Here is a 19,437-nt window from a genome sequence, read left to right on the forward strand (position 1 = left end):
CCACACAATACTTCCCCAAAAGAAGCAAATGAAGGAGTACAGTTAAAATGTGGTTTGCACTGCAATTCCTGCTGAAGTTTATTGTGCATTCTTTTATGTAGTAAAATGGGAAACGTTTCCAGAAGAGAACTAATTCTTGCAGTGCTGCATTGCTGCTTTATAAATAAATCATTGTCCTTTCTCTATTGATCACTGGAACAATCCAGTCGAAGAATGCTGACTTAGTCCAGCCCTTTGCAGGATGGCTGGATTGAGAGGAAAAGGCGGGGAAGTGGGACCCAGCAGCAGGGAATTGGGAAAATCCCAGACTGGTTAGAGATCAGGTTTGGCGCATGAAATCCTTGACTTGTCTTTTACCTCCAAAAAAACTTAACAAAGCAACTGATTTCCACAAGATTTTCTGTCTTTCTATAATGTCATTGATCAGGAAAAATTAAATGTAAGATAATACTAGTTGTAATTAATTGATGCTGAAAATGTCTTTTTTTAATGTACTGTGATTTTTTTTTTCAAGAACACACCAAAAAGACCTTCCAAATTTGATTAATTATCTCAATTGTTATATTTATTTGTCAAGAAATAAGGGCTCAAATCTTCCAGGAATATGTTTGAATTGGTAGACTCTCGGAAGTAATACTGCATTCCTGTGAATTGAGGTGGAATCTGAATTTTATTTGGTTATCACAGATAACCATGATCACAGCTTGCCAATCTGACAATTTGATGATGTCTTATTTGTCAGGACTTCTGATATAAAGCCCCAAGGCTTTTCTGGGAATAGAAGTAGCCTGTTAGAGTGAGGAAATGATAAATACTATTTGGGTTTGCATGTCTGACCATTAAGGTCAGTACTGGATCTCAGAAGCATGTGCTTTTTAAAACATGGCTTTCACTGGAGCCTGTGGTAGGCATCTGTAGCAAGAGTGCATACTCACAATGTTGTTATCCAGAACTTGCAGTTAGTTCTAGAATATAAAGTTCTTATTTTTCATAAAATAAGATCTGCTGGTAGATGCAGTGCTCAGCTGATGGCAGGTTATTCAGGGCCATGGTGATGCATTGCTTTACAGCATGTTGTCATCACATCATTTTTTTCTGTTTCTCATTAATTACAAATACTTCCAGGATGCAGGTCTGTAAAATGTAATTATTTATTCCACTGGGTGTTTCATCTCTAGCTCTGCAGTCAAAGGCAGCACATGCTGCTGTATTCTTACCAGTGTGCCATTGTGTGGCCAACAGGAAGCAAAGGGGCTTGCAGAAGACTTTCCTGCCTACAGGTGAGGCATAGGGCAAGGAGCAGAACAGCTCGGTGTGAGGAGTTGTGGACTGTGCATGGAATGCACGACTGGCTCTGGGTTGCCTCGGTTGTGCTGGGGGTGGCTGGGGGCTCCTGGGGGCTCCTGTTCCCAGTGCTGCCCGCAAGGGTCCACCAGGGCTGTGCGTCAGCATGGACCAACCAGATCAGCTCCCTGCTCAACTCCCAGCTGACAGCAAAAATTCTTCCAACTTGAGTGATAAACCTGGACCAAAAGGACTACAGGGGACAAATCTGGAGGTACAGAAAGAGACTAGATGTGTCGATGTCACCACCATGGCAGAAAGCACCTGGCAGAGCTCTAGTTTCCATTGGACTGGCAGCAGATAGGCTTTCCCTTTCCTCTCCCAGTGTCCAAGTATCAACCGGTTCGTGCCTTCTGCTAGGATGCTGAAAGGCCTATAATTAACATGAGCATAATAATCCATGAAGTATTTTGTTATCTGAAATAATGCGATCTATTAAACAAACAAAAACCCGGTGGTGTTTGTTATTACTCCTGCGTTGGACCATTCCCTCTTTCAGCTGGAGCAGAGCCTGGCCGCTGGCCACTAGATGCCACTGTTGTATAAGGACATATTGGGCGTAATGACTTAGACAATAAGTAATTTACTTAGAGAACATGTATGTGTATAATTAGGAGTCATCAATGTCTTTCTTTTAAAATAAAATAAGTTTACCATATCTAATTAGATATTTCTTATAAGATGGATTTCATTCTAATTGGGTAAAGCTATGCTACTGCTTTAAAATACAGCAAAGGATGTATTTGTATTCACTTTCACAGTTTCCATATTTTTAGTCCTTGCAATAAATGGATCTGATTACACCTTTTAAATCGATGTTCTCTCAAACTGGTATGACATAAATGATTGTTCTGTCATTGTGATTTTACTGCCATTGTTTTCAGCGTGTGAGGTTTTTTAGTGATATCTCTCTTAATCTCATTCTGTCTTTCCCTATCGTCCTGATTGTGATCTTGAATCTGCATGTTCTTTCCATCCAAACTGAAGTAATCTATTTAAAGAGCCAACAGCGGCCACCACACACGACTCTGGCTTGACCATAACAGCACAGGCTTTCCAGCAGCAGTGAGCTCAGTAATCCATAGCTAATGAACCAATCTCCAAAATGTCCGTTGTGCAAGGGACTTCTTTAAAAGCTCAGATTTTCTATAGCTCAGTGTTGCCAATAGAAATCTAGATTTTGCAAATGTTGGACTTTTTCCAGCCTAGGTAAAATTCAAATTCAGTGTTTTTTTTCAGGGAAAATGAATGCCTTTAAGGTTCAGTATAAATTCAGAAGGCACTGGCTAGTCATTGTCACACCCACCATGGACAAGGCTTACATCCCTTCCCAAAGCAATTTCGTGAATGCCTGAATTCTCTTCACCGACCTGAGTTCTGGATTTTCTCCCCAAAATGCTGTGTTGCATGCTCATGTAAGAACTGTGCTCGTTTTACAGTTCTTTCAGATCTGTGGGAGTTTTGGTATAGGTGATCTTCCTCAGATCAGCTTTGGTGACACCAGGCTGCAACACTGACCACTTCCACCTTATGAGTGTTCCCATCAGGCTGTTCCTGCCTCTGTCCAACATGTGAGCCACTCCTGTGTTTCCCAATTAGGACTAGAACTTGTCTATTCAATCTTGATGGCATCTTTCTTTAAATTTAACAACTTTTAATTTAATAACTTTAAATTATCTCCTGAAAGAAGCTACTCCTACAACAAAACAATGGCAAAGTGATTTTAGAGTAATTTTCAGATTGTGGTTTGTAACTGCATTGTACCTCAGAAATAGCTTGTCCCACTGGGCATGTCTTTCCCTGCTATCTCTATCTCTCATATAGCAAATTATGGATTATTATACTAAAGTTGTATCTCTGTCTTATTTATTGAAGTGTTGGTTCACTAAACAAAGGATCTCAACAATGATTATATATTTCAGCAAAAGGTTTTCAACAAGCTCTATTTCTGAAGCTAAAGTACTTCAATTCCCAATGACCAAATTCATTAAAATATAAATTAGCCTAAAGAAACATATGAATCATAATGGTATATTTGCATATCATCTATTTGGTGTGCCTAGAACAGTTTCTTCATGTAGACTAACAGCTACTGCAATCTTCACAACTGCAGAGTTGAATAAATGACTGTTTGGTGAACGAGAAAGCAAAGAGGACAAGGATGAAAATTATTTCTGCTGAATGAGAAAGAATACTGCAGAATTCTGCAACTGAAATTAAAACCTGTATTAAACCAGTTTCCTTCACTAAGACATGTCTTAGCTAATCAATTAGCATTGACTGTCTCAGTATTCTAATAATAGGAAAGGATTTAAGGAAATGTCATGTTTCGTTTGTATTTTCAGCACTGTAGATAATTACTGATTATTGCACAAGAGTGAATATCATCTAAGAAATAAAGGTGAAGAGGATGGAACAAGAATGTCTTATCTCAGGGGAGCTAAATGATCCACCTGCGGTAGGACCTTTGCATCCTCAAAAGGCAGCAACAGAAATTTCTCATAAAGTTTGACCTGTTGTTCTGTAAGTAATATATCCAAGACTCTAATACAGAGTATCTTGTCAATTCCTTTTAATAAATGAAGCTGAACTGATACAGCAGCTTGGGTAGTGTCTCTGATCTGTACCAGTTCTCCCCTCTGTGCCTTCTTGTGTATTTCTGTGAATTGTTGGTACACTTGGCCAGTGAGTTTTCTGTGACTTCAAAGCTAAGCTTTTCACTTTGCCTTGTATAAAACATGCCCAGAAGCTGGATTCTGAAGAAAATAAGTATAAAGAAAAATATTGATTTTAGATGTTAGGATAATCTAAGAAAAATGGTTCAAAAATAAAAGGGGAGGGGGAACCCTTTTTTTCTTTTTTTTTTTTCAGATTTGTCATTTCTTGCAAATACTTCCCAGTAAATTCTTTTGTAGTGAAGCAATCAACTCCATGTAAATGCAAACAATAACTGCAATTATTGCATTTGTGACATCCAGAAGGTGCCATGACATTCTTCTTAAGAGATGTTGTTCTACATCCCTTCTTCATCTTTCCAGGGGAAAGGAGGAAGAAAGGATTGGTTACTCTTCAAGAATGATGGGCAATATGTTCATTGTTGGATTTTCTGAAAAGGCTTATGTTTGATATCATAGAACACAAACTTGATTAGCTCTAATGTAATTTGTTAGCTGTTGTGATGCAACTCAGTGTATGTCATTGTGCATCACTCTAATGAAGAAATATTAGGGAGACAGTCAAAAGAGCCAAATAGTCACAGATTTATGCCCTTTCTAGAAGTGACTAGGACATTTTGAATCCTATAGGACAATAGACCTTTATACTTCTAAATCGCCTAGGATATCTTTGAAAATATGACCTTTAATGTAGTCCCATCTTTCTAAACAGCTTCAGAGGTCATCCCAGCATTTCCAGATAAATTTGGAGACAAATAAAATGAGAAACTGCTGAATTCTCTTCAAACTGAGAAAGAATAAATCACAAGATGTGAAAAAAAGGTTCCATGACTAAAGCTTTTCAGCCAATGCAATTTTATTGTATTATCATATCCCACAAATTCTTCAGTCATATGAGAACACAAAAAATGTAAATAACCTAAGTGTGACTATTGCTGTTCTTCAGGAAAATGGTTCAATAACTCATTGACCTCCCATTGCTTAAGTTTACTGTCTAAATTATATTCCTCCTTTTTCTTGATACTGTTAAATTTTTCATAAGTGGAAGAATTTTTAATATTCAACTTGGTAGCATTTGAAATAAGCCTGAAATAGATAATTTTATGAGAGTTTCATAAACTTCATTTAAACTGAATCCAAGGAAATGGGGAAGAAAGTATTGCAGATGAGTAATTTTTAAGGAATTGGGAGGAAGAGACACCATTATGTAAAGGAATGTTTAGTATCAAAGCATATAAATAGCTTTAGCTGACAGCAGAACAATAACTTCAAAAGTTAACAAATCATTCTCAAATTTTGATAGAAAAGGAAGCTAGAAAAAGAAAGCTAGATTTATTCCATTCTGAAGATAAGAAAGGCTGGTTTAATTGTGATTTTTAAGGATTTTTCAGACATGCTCAACTTTTGATTTCAGTGTTTTTAATCCTGATTTGCACTAATAAAAACTAGGTGCAAATGAGTGCTGATGAGTCTGTATTGAAGTTAAACGAATAGTTGAAAATGTCTATGAATATTCATTTAAATTCAGAAATTAACTCCAAATTGATCATGCCTATGACTTTGTGAATTTGCTCTCTATGAGCATACATGCACTTGAAATTAACTTTCATGAATATTTGCAAAAGCAAATTTTCAATTAGATATTTCATATACTTGCAGAAAGTAATTTTTCAGTGATATATTTAATTGTGAGATTTGGATTTTACATCATGCTGCCTGATATTTGTGATCTGTTCTGTGGGACTGCATATTTGAAGGCCTCCAGGAAGGTTTTAGCTGGATGGAACACTGGAAAACCTTTGCCTTGTGAATTGCAGGATTCATCAAGAAGCAGAAACAAATAAGAATATAAAAGAAAATAAGAAACTGTGCAGGTTTCAAATTTCCATTTGAGGAATTTTTTAAAATATATTGAATGTTTTACTTCAGCATGAAGTAAATCTTAAAGCCCAATTTCTCCTCATTTGTGCCATCAGGACATGACCACAGGCAAGTTCAGTGACTATGTCCAAGGAGAATAATTTTAGGAAAGTGGTTATTTGGATTTTAAACCATTGAAGACAAGAATCGTGATAGATTGCAATGGCTGATAGTTTGGGGTAGCTTAGAAAAAGTGGTATACGTGCAATGACTCTCATTGGAGCTCCCAAATGGGATGTGTGATTTCAACTAGAAGCTGACTTCACATAAGAAGTTCTAGATCTAATAAGATGCTTGTAAAAAAATGTTCTCATGGTGTATCCAGTTTAAATGTAATCTAGAGCCTGCTGTGACTTGCAGGAAGAACTGAAGCTGAAAACAATATTCTTGCTAAGGAACACAATAGAAATGACATTTTGGCAAGTGTTCCATACCAGGAAAAGAAACCAACATCAGCAGGTGAGTTGGGAGGACAGGGTGTAGGCCTGATTGGCACAGGTACTTTTGTGTTCCTAGAAACAAGGAGAAGCAGGAAGGGTGCTTGACCCCTCCATAGATGTAGTAGGATCAGTTCTGGCTAGAGCTGCGATGCGTGGGGAGGCTCAGAGGAGAAGCCACTGGCAGCTTGTGGAGGTGAACACAGGAGCCCATGGGCCAGCCCAGGCAGGTGAGCTCACCCACCTGGAACAAGGACAAGGGGCTGCTCAGGGGGAACAGCCTGAGCGAGGTTTGCAGCTGGACTTGGCAGCCCCCTGTGCTGCTGATCTTGCAGGGGAGGAGAGGTCCTTATTGATAACTGCAGTCTAGGAATGCACTTTTTAATTTTGGTTTAGTTTTTATTTTGGGAGTTCATCCATTGTTGTGCACAAGAGTGGAACCACTTATTTTGCTGGGCTAAATGTGTCCTGATTTCATGTTTTACCTTGGCAACTGAAAGGCATATTCCCTATGGCTAATTCAGGGCAGTTTCTTACTGGTGCAGCAAGGAAATATCCCCACACAGGTATTCCCTCGGAGCAGGGGAGTGGTTTCCCACCTAGTTACTAGAGCCAGCTTGAGGGCAGGTAACAGGAAGTGCGGGGTCAGTCTCCCTCAGCAGGCACAGCCAGTGCCTCTAACAAGCAGCCAGGGCGGGGGGAGATTGTTTATGATGCATGAGGTACCATAAGAGGTTAATGCAACTCAAAAGAAATTGAATCAGGTTCTGAAAGTGAGACAACAAAATTTTTCAGCTTGACCAGCCTTGGCTTGCAAAGGTATTGAGTATCTTGAATCCCATGTTCAAATATTTTGCAAGCTGAAATGCTTTTTATTGAAAGAAATTTGTGAGTAATTTAAAGCCAGGGATTATTTGGGGTGTTTTCTGAGTGATTTTTAGATAATTTAAAAACAAGAAACAAAGGATGAATAAATTATTTTGTTACATATTGCTTCTTCATCTCTAATTTGAATAGTGAGAGAATCTGGCCCCAGTGCCTGGAAGTCATACTCAAGGATTGGATTTCCTGTGTAAAAGCTATGCAGTGTGATAACACAGTTGTACTGCATATTCAGTTTTGATATGTAACCTTTTAAATAAATTGGAATACTCTTTGTGCCTATACTGGCACACACGGAGAGATCATAAACAATAATTTTGTAAAGGTCACTTCCTCAATAAGCGCTTGAGCTCATGGCAAGAGCAGCATAGGGCTATTAAAGGACCTTTATGCTTCTATTTTTTGGTATCTGTTAATATTTTTGCAGCTTTGAAGCTCTGTTTAATATAAAGGCTGTGTAGTGTCCCATGCCATGGGTCTGTCTGTGCAGCCCTGTGCTGTGAGACCCTGGGCTGCCTCCCTGTGCATTATAATAGGAAGTGCCTGCTGGCCGTAGGATCTGGGGTTACTCGGCAGCATGGAGCGGCATGCCCAAGGCTGGCAGCATCCTTCCTACTGTGAATGAGGGGCAACACAGCAAGATCCAAATGGTGGAGGCTTTTGTGTCAGTAGCATCTCAAGACAACCAGGTATCAGGAACCTGGGCAATACATGAGTGCCAGTAGTGGCTGAGGGATCTGTGCAAGGTGACCGGTACCAGGTGCTTGCCAAGCTCAGTTCAGCTGCATAGCACATTCCTCAGATTTTCCTTGCTTCTGCCCTTCTAAGGTGCTAATGAAGTTGTTGGTTAAATGATTTTTTTTTGGTCCAGTGGAGAGCTTGTTCTCTTGGTCTTGCTTGTCTCCAGCAAAATAATTTTGTCTCAGAGGAAATGCTTAGAAGTTCATAGTCCATCCAACAAACATTAAAACCATGTATATCTGCTGGTCTTCAGAAACAAAAGCACATTTTGTTACAAATTCCCTTTATGTTATACCTGTTGGACTGTTCTTTCTTGTGATTGAAAAGATGGCCTGAGTCAATATCCTTTTATTTTCAGATCTCTATTATTTTGAAGAAATCCACATCTGTCTTGCTGACAGTGTAGGGGGAAGTTATTCACCACTGTATTGGCATCAGAGGATAGCCTCAGCAGGGTAAGTGGAGTCTATCTGGTGTCATTAAAATAGTCCCTAGTCTAGATGTGTGTGGTGTTTGCAGGGGGGCAGTTGAGCAGGAGGCTGAGATGGTGTGTTTTAACTCTGAGAAGATGTTTTCTCTCCACTGCAGCTTGCTGGTGTAAAGCCACCATGGCTCATAGAAGGAACGGGATGTTTGTAAGGATATTGCCCATACACAGAGGTGTTGCAACTAGAAAACACCACAGTGTGCCCGGAGAAAGGATGCTTGATAGTGCAGGCATTGCCTCTCTAGTGGGTAGAGGTTGGTGCTGCCTGCCACAGGAGGTGGCTCATCTGCTTGTGGGGACACTCCCATGCCTGCTCTGCCACAGCAGGAATTGCCCCAATCCCAGACACAGCACTATGCAAAGCCAGGGCCAGAGCTGGGGAACAGCCCAGGTACAGCCCAGCTTCTGCTGCCGCCATCCGTGCTGCTGTGGTGTTTATTCAATACCTAGAATTTTGTTTAAAATTATTTCACTTGTCTCTCAGTGAGAAGCCCTTGAATGTATGAGTCAAAGCTTTGATTTTCTCTTCTGTGGAAGACCTGTGCCTAGCACCTGTCTGTGATCTCAGGGAGGTTACATGCACTCGACAACAGAGATACGTCAGCCTGAAAGTTTAAATTACTCAGGTGTCTCTTATCCTGGAAAATCTCTTCACTCTTTCTGAGGGCAAGCTGATAAAAATCCGTATTTCCCAGATTTAAAGTATCAATGCGAGTTTGTTGCTAGCTCCTTCTGCATTACATTGTCTATTTTATGGGATTCTTAATAACTCACATACGTTTTAACACATTTGCAGGACAGAATTTTAAGGAAGGTCACAACATTATAAAAATATGTGTTTGTACTTGTTCTACATCACTCTGCAAACTGTAACTGTTTTTTGATCAAGCTGATAATTGTAGCTAGTAATTTTACTCCTTTGGTAGCGTTTGTCTGACCTTCCCTACTTTCCCCTGTTCCCTGAAGCAAAAAGAATTTTTGGTAAGGTACTACATAATCTTACCAAAAAAGGGATATAACTTCAATCTCATAATAAGGAATAAAATATGTAATTTCCCTTGTGATTGATAAGCATAATTTGTAAATGAACCTGCTTTATGGAATGGCGAAAAATGGTTGGAGCAGTTAAAAAATGAATTGAATATGGAGAAAATAGATTCCCCACAAGAAAGAATATAAATTTGTAAATGTGGAATACAAAATTATTTATAGATGTTAAATGAACAAATTACTTTGGCTGACATTACCTTCAATTTACATGGAAACCGTCTTTCACATTTTCCGTGTAGACCATTTTCTATGTTCTGCTGGGACTGAGGGAAAAACAAAGCACATGAGTCCTTCAAGGCAAGAGGAAAATATCCCAAAAGTCATTTTAACTGATTCCAAGAGTTGTGCAGTGGGCAGAGATTCAGGGAATGACAAAGGCACATGCAGAGAGGGAGACAGTGATGCCAGGGAAACAGCTGGTGTCTGAAAAGCCCAGTTTGCTGTTCCTGTTATTGCTCTGCATGGAGGCTGGGGTGGAGCTGTTTGCTGATCAGGCCAGGCTATAGCAAGGATACTGCTGGGGAGATGCTGGTCTGAAACTCATGGCTTGGCCCCAACCAGCTGGGATTGAGTACAGCAAAACCAGGTCCTAACTCGGCACTGCCATGGAGAGTTGTAAAACCAGCTTCTTGTTTGACCACATGGACTCAGTGGGAGTGACTGTACCAAGGAAAGGTCTCTGGGGTGGGCTTGTTTCCATTCTCCTCACACAGTGGACATTGCACCTAGACTACATGGACACACATGGGCCTGTCTGGGTACTTCTGGTTCTTCCATCACAAGACTCTGAAGCAAATTTTTAATCTGTGGGCCTTTATTTCCCTAATTCTTTCTGAACACCCCAAAGCTGAACAGCTGGTGAGGGCCAAAGGTATGTGTTCGAGGCACCAGTGCTGCAAACAAACCACAGCATGGTTATGTTGTTACGTTACGTTACCTTAGGTTACGTTATGTCACAACAGCATCCAGCACATTTCGTGTGCAGGAGGACCTAGGTGAACATCTCAGTAGATGCAGCTAAATTGCACAAGCAGAGTCCAGCTCCTGAGCCCTACTGAATGTCTGGGAACAACCACAGGCTGGTTTAGAGGCCAGGGATGGTGACTAACTCCTCCACTTCCCTCTGCATCCTTCCCCATTTTCTTGGTGAGGAGTGTAAGAAACACCCATTTATTCTTCCTAGATCAAACTGCAGCTAATCCATAACAAGACATGCTGGTATCTTTTCTCGCTACTCAGGCACATAAAACACTCAGCAGGTTTTTCCAGGCTTAAAAACTCACTGAGTTGAGCCTTGCATGGTGACACTATGTGACCAAAAGCAAAGTGCAAAAATGCCTAAAATTCAGGACCTCAATTTAACTCACTATTGTTGGGACATTTCAGAGAGAGGATAGAGACGGACGCATGAATCCAAAAGACAAATTTTGTATAAAAAACTCTAATAAATGTTCCAGATTTCTTCTACAAGCGTGTTTTCAAAAAAAAATTTAACCACTCTGTTGTCCTGCTCTGTTTCAACATTGAAACTCAGTAGCAAACTGTTTGAAATCAGCCATTCACATTAACTGTGGCCAGGGGAAGGAAACGATGGTGTCAAGGTACTAGGAAGAGAGAAGCAAAAAAATAGGTTGCCCATTCTCCTTTCTTTCATCTCTTGCACAGTTTGGCAGAGAGTTCGGGAAGGGGCTTTTCGCCTCTTCAGGGAGAGACATAAACTTGGACCACACATTCTCAAACACTGCCAGCTTGTCATTCAGCTCATGCATTCAAGATGTTGCATATTAATAGCACTCCCTGATGACTGGTGGATAGGGGTCTCTCCACCTATACAAAATAAGCCTCTTGGCACAACAAAGTACAGAAGAGGCCCATACAGGGAAAAAAATGCACTTGAGAACTGGTTTGGAGAAACTCTGCACAGATGCTCATGTGCAGATGCATATTTCAGATTTTTTTTTCCTGATTAGCATGCAGCAAACTCACCTGTTTTGCTGCCTAGAGGAGTCACGGCAGACATGGAGAAACACCTGCGTGAGTTCAGTTCTGTCTCCCTGTGAATTACCTTATTCCATTGCTGTTGTGTGTAGCCACTGAGACCCTTTTCAATCCCCCTCTTGGACATGCCTCAGCCAGCAAACACAGAGCTGGCTGTGTTTGGGATGGAGACAAAGCATGAATAGTGCAGGGTGCTGCATGTTGAGAAGGGAAGAAGGGAATGTGTGGGTGGATTGGTCACACAGGTGTGTTGGGGGTGCACTGGGGATGCTCAGGCCGGATGGATTCTGGCATGGCTGAGACAGGAGGATGAGCTCCCAGGACCTGTGCAAGAGCCTCATGTTTGTCAGCTCCAAATGATTTGACACTCAGCACATACATAGCTTTACCTGAGGTGTGGTCATGGGATTCAAGAAAATGAACCAGGCTGTTTCCCTCCTCCCCTGCAGTGTGCTGGTTACACATGTCTGCTGTTAATTCTCACACTGAGCTCTGCAGGCAGATCCTACACGTGCATGGGGAATAAACTTCCTTTCTGCTTTGCTCCATTGTAGTTTATTCCAATGGCAGAAAGCACAGCTTAGTTCTAACCATGTGTATTGTAAAAATGAGCCTCAGGAGGAGAAAGTGGGGAGAGAGTTGCTTATACATGTGTCGGTATCTGATGCAATCCTCAGTGTGAGCCACGTTTTTCTGGATATTTCAGCATACTCTGAGAATGACACATGAGTAGTCCAAGCTATTTTCAGAACTGACAGTTTTCCTTTTCACTCCAACAATTGCTTCTTCAATACACTAGAGTATGCAAAGTGCTTCAATAAACTTTTAATTGGGAGTAGGAATAACAGTGTAACAAAGGGAAAACTGTAGACAAAATGAGAGCTGACCTCAGCTCGTACCTGTTTTGCCAGTTTGTTGTTAACTTTTTGAAAGAAGCTGGGCATCTTAGCATTTGTTGGTTTCTGGCAAGGCTTTTCAGAAGTCCTTTTCTGGTGTCCTGAAACAGCCTATGAAAGATTGGTTTTAGGATGTTCTTGACCCAGGAAAGACCCAGCAAAAATCTGCTCTGATGGGAGCCATGGGCTAAAGCTGTCTGGATATATTTTGATCTAAGCTCTTAGGTATTTCTCTAAAATAAAATATTCAAAATGTTTGAGATTTTCAAAAAATCCTCTCAGATCCTTACAACAGAGAACAGATTACAAGCACAACTCTCCAGATAAATGTGAGATGGATTTTGCTATAGTGGCTCTTCTATACTCTTTGCCTGAAGTTTACTGACTGACACCAAGAATGCAAATATGCCAGGGAAGGGGTCTCTATTTTTTCTTAAGATGTCCAAATCAATTAGAGATCGGAGGCGTGGTGCTGTATTTCCTAGGAACTTAATTTCTTTCTCTTACCCTCCTGACAGAAGTAACCAATCTCTTTGGAGCTTGCAAAGTAAGGTGCATCCCACAGAGCTAATGCTGTGTGCACTACTTGTAGAAAGGTACGTTTAAGAAAAGCTGCATTCTGGATGCACTCCAAATATCCTTACTATTGTTTAATTTCAGCTGCGGTTCAGCATCTGTTTAAGATAGTTTCAAAGACAATAATCTCACCAGACAGATACAAAATACAAAACTGAAATTACACTGCTCAATTATTTTGTTTACTAGTGCTGTTAAACTACTGTTTTTGTCTGAATCATGCAGAAGAGCTGTGATTTTTTACCTTTAAGCTCCTCTGAAAATACAGCCATTTAGCATCAGTACGTATTTCTTTCCAGATTACGTTATATGAATGAGTTTGATAGGAGTCACCATGGTGAGGAAAGGATAATGGAATTTCAGGTAAGAGTTCTCCATAATGAATTCATTCCTTACAGCATGTTAACACCCACCCATGGAATTAGGGACCTTTGTAACACAATGCAACAATTTACTAGACATCACAAAACACCAATTATAGAATTGGACTGAAATGAGCTGCCAAATCCTCTGTCCCTGATAAAAGAAGGATAGGTATAGTCATGCCAGCACATTTTAACTCCTTCCTAAAAATTCACTTGGGTCCATTGTGAATGTCCTCAGTGATACAGTAGATTGACTGCAGTGCTATGTGTATGACATGAAAGTAAAATAAAATAAAAATGAATAGGTCATGAACAGCAGTGAATATGAACTCAATTTGGATCATATTTATTTAAATAATTACAGCAGATTGTTAACTTTGAGACTCTCGTGATTTATGCAAGGGAAAATGAAAGAGAGTTGGCTTCTATATTGTATATTTAGCTTGATAAAAGGAAGCCAGTCTGCATGGAAGAAGTGTGCAATTGAAGTTCCTCAGCTGATATTTTATAAAAGCACAATTAAATGTCAGTACTTTACAAAGAACTCTTAAATCCTAAGACTGAATCTCGTCTGTTTTTACTGGTAGCAGAGTACCAAACTGTAAGCAGAATGGAGCAGGATCTGACTTTCCATCACAGACAGTTAATAATTAAATCAAACATTATATTCAACAATAGAACATATGCATCAGCTTCTTTCAAATTGCATTTCCTTCCTGTTAGATCCATTAGTGTAAACCAGACTGCCTTTAGAAAACCCCTTATTGCTGCTGTCTTTCAGCACAGTTCCTGAAATGGATAATGTGGTGCATATTATGGGCAATTACACAGAACTCCCTAGTGACAGGGTTTTAGAGTTTCAGAATAAAACAGCTGGAACTACAGGGCTGTAAACTAATCGGAAAAAGAGACAATAGTAACACATTTAATGCACATTGTTAGAACATGGACAAAGACTAGATGTGAAATACCACATATCACTATACCTACTGTATTGCAGAGCATCTTCACTGCAAAATCTTGTTTAACTCTTGAAAGACAAGGCAGTCAAAAGCCAAAGATTTTGTCATGAACAAATGCATGCACAGCTCTATAACCTGAGCTAATTGGAAACATTAAGGAAAGAAGCCTTGATCCAGAGCCCTGGTTTTCTCTTAATGTCAGTGTAGTTTGAATCAAATCCAGAACTCTATTCATTTATTAATGAATGCATAATGAATATATACCTGGATATGCTAAAAAACTATGTCTCCATCCCTCTTTTACTGTTTCAATACACTGAGAATTTAGCATTTGGGTTGCAAAAATTGCATTTGCTCTTGGATATATCTTGGATACTGCCACAATGCATAGTGTTTGATCCTCCATCAGTTTAAATTGATGGCAAAGCTCCCATTAATTTTAGTAATACAGCAGTGAATTTTTAGAATAGCATATGCATCATTTAAAAGCACAATGACCGTGATTACATGTGTAATCACAGTAATTGTGCACACAATTACTGGTTGGGTATCTAACTGCCTTTCAAAAATCAGTTGCTCTACTTGCATGTATACTCACAGCAGTCACTTGTGCAAATGCAGTGCAGCCCAGAGCATCTCCACCTCCTTGCTTGCCCCTGAAATACTACTGGGGAGGGCTTGTCTGCTGTAATAGGGATGTAGGATAGAGAAGTATATGTTTACATTGCAGTGGTTTGAACAATAAATAAGAAAGGAAGAGAAATGGTTGCAGTGTCTCTTTGGGAAAGTAAAAATGTGAAATTACTTCAACTAATTTTTCAAAAGGACAGAGACTGATTTGCACCAGCTCCTGTCTTGTGAGCCTCCTTATCAGCAGTGTCCAGCAGGCATGGGCACGTTAATGTTTTGTAATGGTGTGGCAAAATGATCAAATAATATATCAAATAACAGCACCATACTAGAATAAAACAAACAAAAAAAACCTAAAACCAAACAAAACAACATTGAGTAAAATATTGCAGCTTAAAAAATTCAGAAAACAATTAAAGTTTCAGCATAGGGCAGTGAGTTTCTTAGAATGCAGAACCCAAGAACCAACTGCTGTGGCTCACTCTAGTTTAAAAGGTGACTCCTTTTGCTCAGAAGGTTGATTTCTATAGTTGCAGAGGTATAGAAAAGCACATCCTCCCTAGACAGGGATAAGACTTCTGGATCCATCCTTTTTCTCAGTAAAATGGTAGCTGGAGAAAATTTTACACAAACCATTTTCTTCAGTTGTCCCCCACAGTCCTGGCTTCCCTCCTCCCCTGGGGCATGGTGAGTGTGTTTTGCTTTCCCAGTAACAGCTTTATGACCCCACAGTCGAGGGGAGGGATGGAGGTGCTGGGCAGGCTGGGCCTGGCAGCCTGGCCTGTGCTTCTCCCAAGGGAAGGCTGGGCCATGAGTCCACATGAGGGAAAGCAGATGTCAGTTAACAGCCAGATAACACCCTCCTCCTGGGGAGAAATGGGCTCTATTCCAGGGGATGGGAGCGCTGGAGCTGTGTTAGAATGAGAAGTAGCACAGCCTCTCCAGGAGCCACCCTTGCTGTGCAGTGACAGCCAACAATGCTCACTCCAAGGGACTGGGGCAGGACAGGATCCCACGGCTCATGAGAACAGGCTCCCCAGCAGCCTTGACCCTATGGGAAATGCAGCTGTCTTTTCATATGGAAGAATCAGAAATTGGCAATGAATGAAAAATGAACTTTTTCCAAGGCTGCCTGTGGCTGGAGGAGGGCGGCTGGACTGGGAGGCCTTCAGCAGACTACATGTTTTATGTTTACAAAGGAGAAACCTTTTAAAATGTGCTGGGGCAGATGTAATGGTTACAAATCACACATGCTGTCTAAATAAGGTCTGAATATCAAATGTTGTAATGTTAGACAATATCTGGGTCTCGACTTCCCTTGTTTTAGAAGTGGAAATTTTGATTTTCCCATATGCAGGATTTTAGTCCCATCAGGGAAGTTTGGTCCTGGGCTCTGGTGTGCTGAGAAGACAACAGATGTACCATCTCTGTCAGGCAGAAGAGGGAACAGTGTTCAGATGCTTAAAAAATGTTTGTTCTGCTACTGGAAAACTTCAGCACCTTTCCCTTCAACAGCACTAGCTTGTGGCTGAGCTCAGGGCCGGGCAGCACCGCACTGCATGCATGGCTGTGCTCCCTGTTTTCTCAGAGCCCATGGCCACGGTGACTTGACATGTTTTCAGAATAGCTTTATGTAAGTTAATCCAGATGTCATGTCCTGTTGCCTCTGTACAAAAAACTGCTAAAGACTTTTTTTAAAACTTTATTGTAGCACATGATTCCCTTCTTGATTCTCTACAACCATCCTGCTGATCATTGTAGCAGATTCTGTTCTTAATTTCATTACAGTAAATGTGAAGTAACCTCATCGACATCCAATCAGAGGCAATTTCAGCTCTCTACATTGCCTTGGGTCTGCAATCTTGTACACAGGAACTGTTCATGTAGACTAAATTCAGTACAGAGCATTAAACGCTGTCACTTTTGTAATTAACATCAGAGAGCTGTATGAAGCCTTGAAGCTACGAAATCCCACAAGTCCTGTAGAAAATGTTTCTTTATACAGATCTGAAGTGGTATTCGAAGGAATTCACCCTAAAAGATGGAGAATTGCTGAGACATGAAGAACATAAAGCTCTAAGACTGTATATTGGAGAAAAGTTCCCACAGAAGTGTGCATTCAGTCACCTTTGGTGACACATGCTGCCTTGCCTGCCACCTCTGCAAGCGTGGCCTCACTTTCACTGTTATTGCAACATGTGTCAAACGAAATGAAAACAGAGATTTGGGAAAGGATATAATTAACCTACTTGTAAACATTAACCTTAAATATCTTGCTAATTATCTCACTAATTTAATCACTGCAAATCTCAAACTTGTTTGTTAAATATTTAATTCTGCAAATTGTTTTTGATACAGAGGTGTGGGGAGCTTTCTGTGAATGTAAGTTACTCTGTAAAACTCTGTAAAACCATTGTTATGTTCACATTGCATTGAACAAACTCTGCTGTCAACAAGACTTTTAATGGAAATCACAAGAAACCATGCCCTGAGGCTAAGAGATATAGTGGGCTATTATTTTAAAATCTAATGAACACATAGTGTAGAGTGTAGATCAGGGTAAATTTCTTCCTGCACATCTTCAGGTTTTATTCTGTGGGAGTCTAGACTGGAAAGCTCTGGATTTCCTTGTTTCTTTGGTTGCAGGGAGGCAGTACAGTTATTTCTTAGCTATTCAACTCTTTGTTACTTGAGTAACTCAGCAAAATTATGTCCTTGATTTTCAACCCTTTTTATCAAGTCACTACCTTGTGCTACAAGGAACCTTAACGGTGTTTAGGTGCTCCAGTTACAATGCCACCCAAAGTGCCACTAATTATTCCTGAGAGGAAGCTCTTGAATAGTGTTTGTTGAGAAGTTGGAAGCTGTTTGTTCCTTTCTCCCTGCAGTGCTCATGCTACCTCCTGCAAACACCCACGGCACAGCCAAGCACTGCAAGGCAGGGCCATGGGGACACTTCCCACCCTGAGGCTGGGAGAGGAAACAGGCGGGTTGTGGGTGCTGGGGAACATCCCGGATGGAGCAGATGGCTCAGCCAGGACAAGCTCTGGGGGCTGGAGGCACCTGAACCCTCTGTTCCAGGAGAAGGCGAGGCCCTCAGCTGTGCAGTGCCTCTCCTCAGACAGGAGCTTCAGCCAGTCCCATGTTTCAGGCTGTGCCCCCATGGCAGTTCTTTGTCGGTGCTATTTTTTCCATTTTTGTTATATTTGTCTTCTTACTTGAGGAAGAAGGTGAAAGATCGGGACTCACATTGAGTTTCTGCACCGTAATTCTTGCTATCAGAGGAAGGTACAAAGGTAGGCTAAATCCAGGTGATGGCTCACAGCAGACCTGTGACAAGAGCTATTTGATTAGTTAGGTGTCCATATAAATACCTGTTTGGGACTATATTACTACCATATAATATATTATTTAGAATTTCATCCTGATTGTCTGTGGTTATTTATTACACACTTACATACTGGTTAGTTCAATAAAAAACAAATTTCTGTGAATTTAGCCGAATAAAGCTCTGTTTGTTCTTGTTAGTTACATGAAGTCTCGTTCTTTCTATGCATTATCTCAATTTCTGGGCATTTTTCCCCTTCATTTACTCCAAAAATTACTTCAATACTAATGAATACTGAAAGACAGCCAAGACAGGATGAACTTTTGGACAATTTATGCAAACACGACAGATGATAATAGATTTACTATAAACATGTCAGGCACAAAAGACTTGACTGCTTTTCAAATACAGTGATACTGGAAGAGATTTATGGATATTTTCAACTGTTCATTAAAGAGAAAAATATTTTGAAACTATAGGCACTATCCTTTTATCCATTTTTGCCTTCCAGGCTGAGTTGCAAACCTTTGATGTTTTCTTCACCAAAAAATAAAAGTAGTTAGGAATTTATTTCTTCCAAGTACTTTCATTTTTGTGTCAATTTACAGTTTTTGTTACATTCTTGGCAGTCCAAATTATGGTGTTTGGAGAGCACCTAGAGTCCACAGCTCTGTGGTTTTCTGAAAATGAGGACTAAGTTCACTTAATGATGCTTTCTGGCTACTGTCTTTTCTTCTCCTTTAGTAATAAAAGGTTAATAAAATCTCTGAATACTTTAACTGCCTGTTAGACCAACCAACCAATTAAAGGTTGTTCTATTCTAAATGACTGGAAGCCACTTGAATTGATAAAAGTTAACAGGAAGTAGCTACTACCCGTTGGATCAGGTTAATAAAAAGCAAAGTCTTAGACATGAAAATCATGTGTAAATATGGTTCCTGTAGTTGACCCAGGCATCAATTCTTACAGCCAGACAGGCATATTCTTAAGTGTTTATTCTCACAGTCTGCTTCTGTGCCCTTACAAATCAATAGTAAGTCTTGCTTTCAACTTCAGTGCAACTGATGTTGTTGGCAGTCAATGATTCTGCAATATCAGTTCGAGATACTGGAATAGTTTCATGGAATTATTGGATTCTTTCTTTCT

At 40.2% G+C, this 19,437-nt stretch overlaps 1 long non-coding RNA gene across 3 annotated transcripts in view; it reads left to right on the plus strand.

The window, feature by feature from the left end:
• LOC138113819 (uncharacterized) overlaps positions 1 to 17,444 on the plus strand; it is a 34,885-nt gene extending 17,441 nt beyond the window's left edge. For 2 of the 3 annotated variants that reach the window (XR_011152343.1, XR_011152341.1), the window contains exons 2-5: positions 8,358 to 8,454; positions 12,949 to 13,026; positions 13,306 to 13,369; positions 16,321 to 17,444. This is a non-coding gene — a long non-coding RNA (uncharacterized lncRNA). Of the gene's footprint in view, positions 1 to 8,357; positions 8,455 to 11,506; positions 11,571 to 12,948; positions 13,027 to 13,305; positions 13,370 to 16,320 lie in introns of all 3 variants that reach the window. The other variant, XR_011152342.1, reaches the window with a different exon arrangement.
• Positions 17,445 to 19,437: the final 1,993 nt, after the last annotated feature.

The sequence above is a fragment of the Aphelocoma coerulescens genome, chromosome 8 (assembly GCF_041296385.1).
Source record: "Aphelocoma coerulescens isolate FSJ_1873_10779 chromosome 8, UR_Acoe_1.0, whole genome shotgun sequence".
In the NCBI taxonomy this organism is placed as follows: domain Eukaryota; kingdom Metazoa; phylum Chordata; class Aves; order Passeriformes; family Corvidae; genus Aphelocoma; species Aphelocoma coerulescens.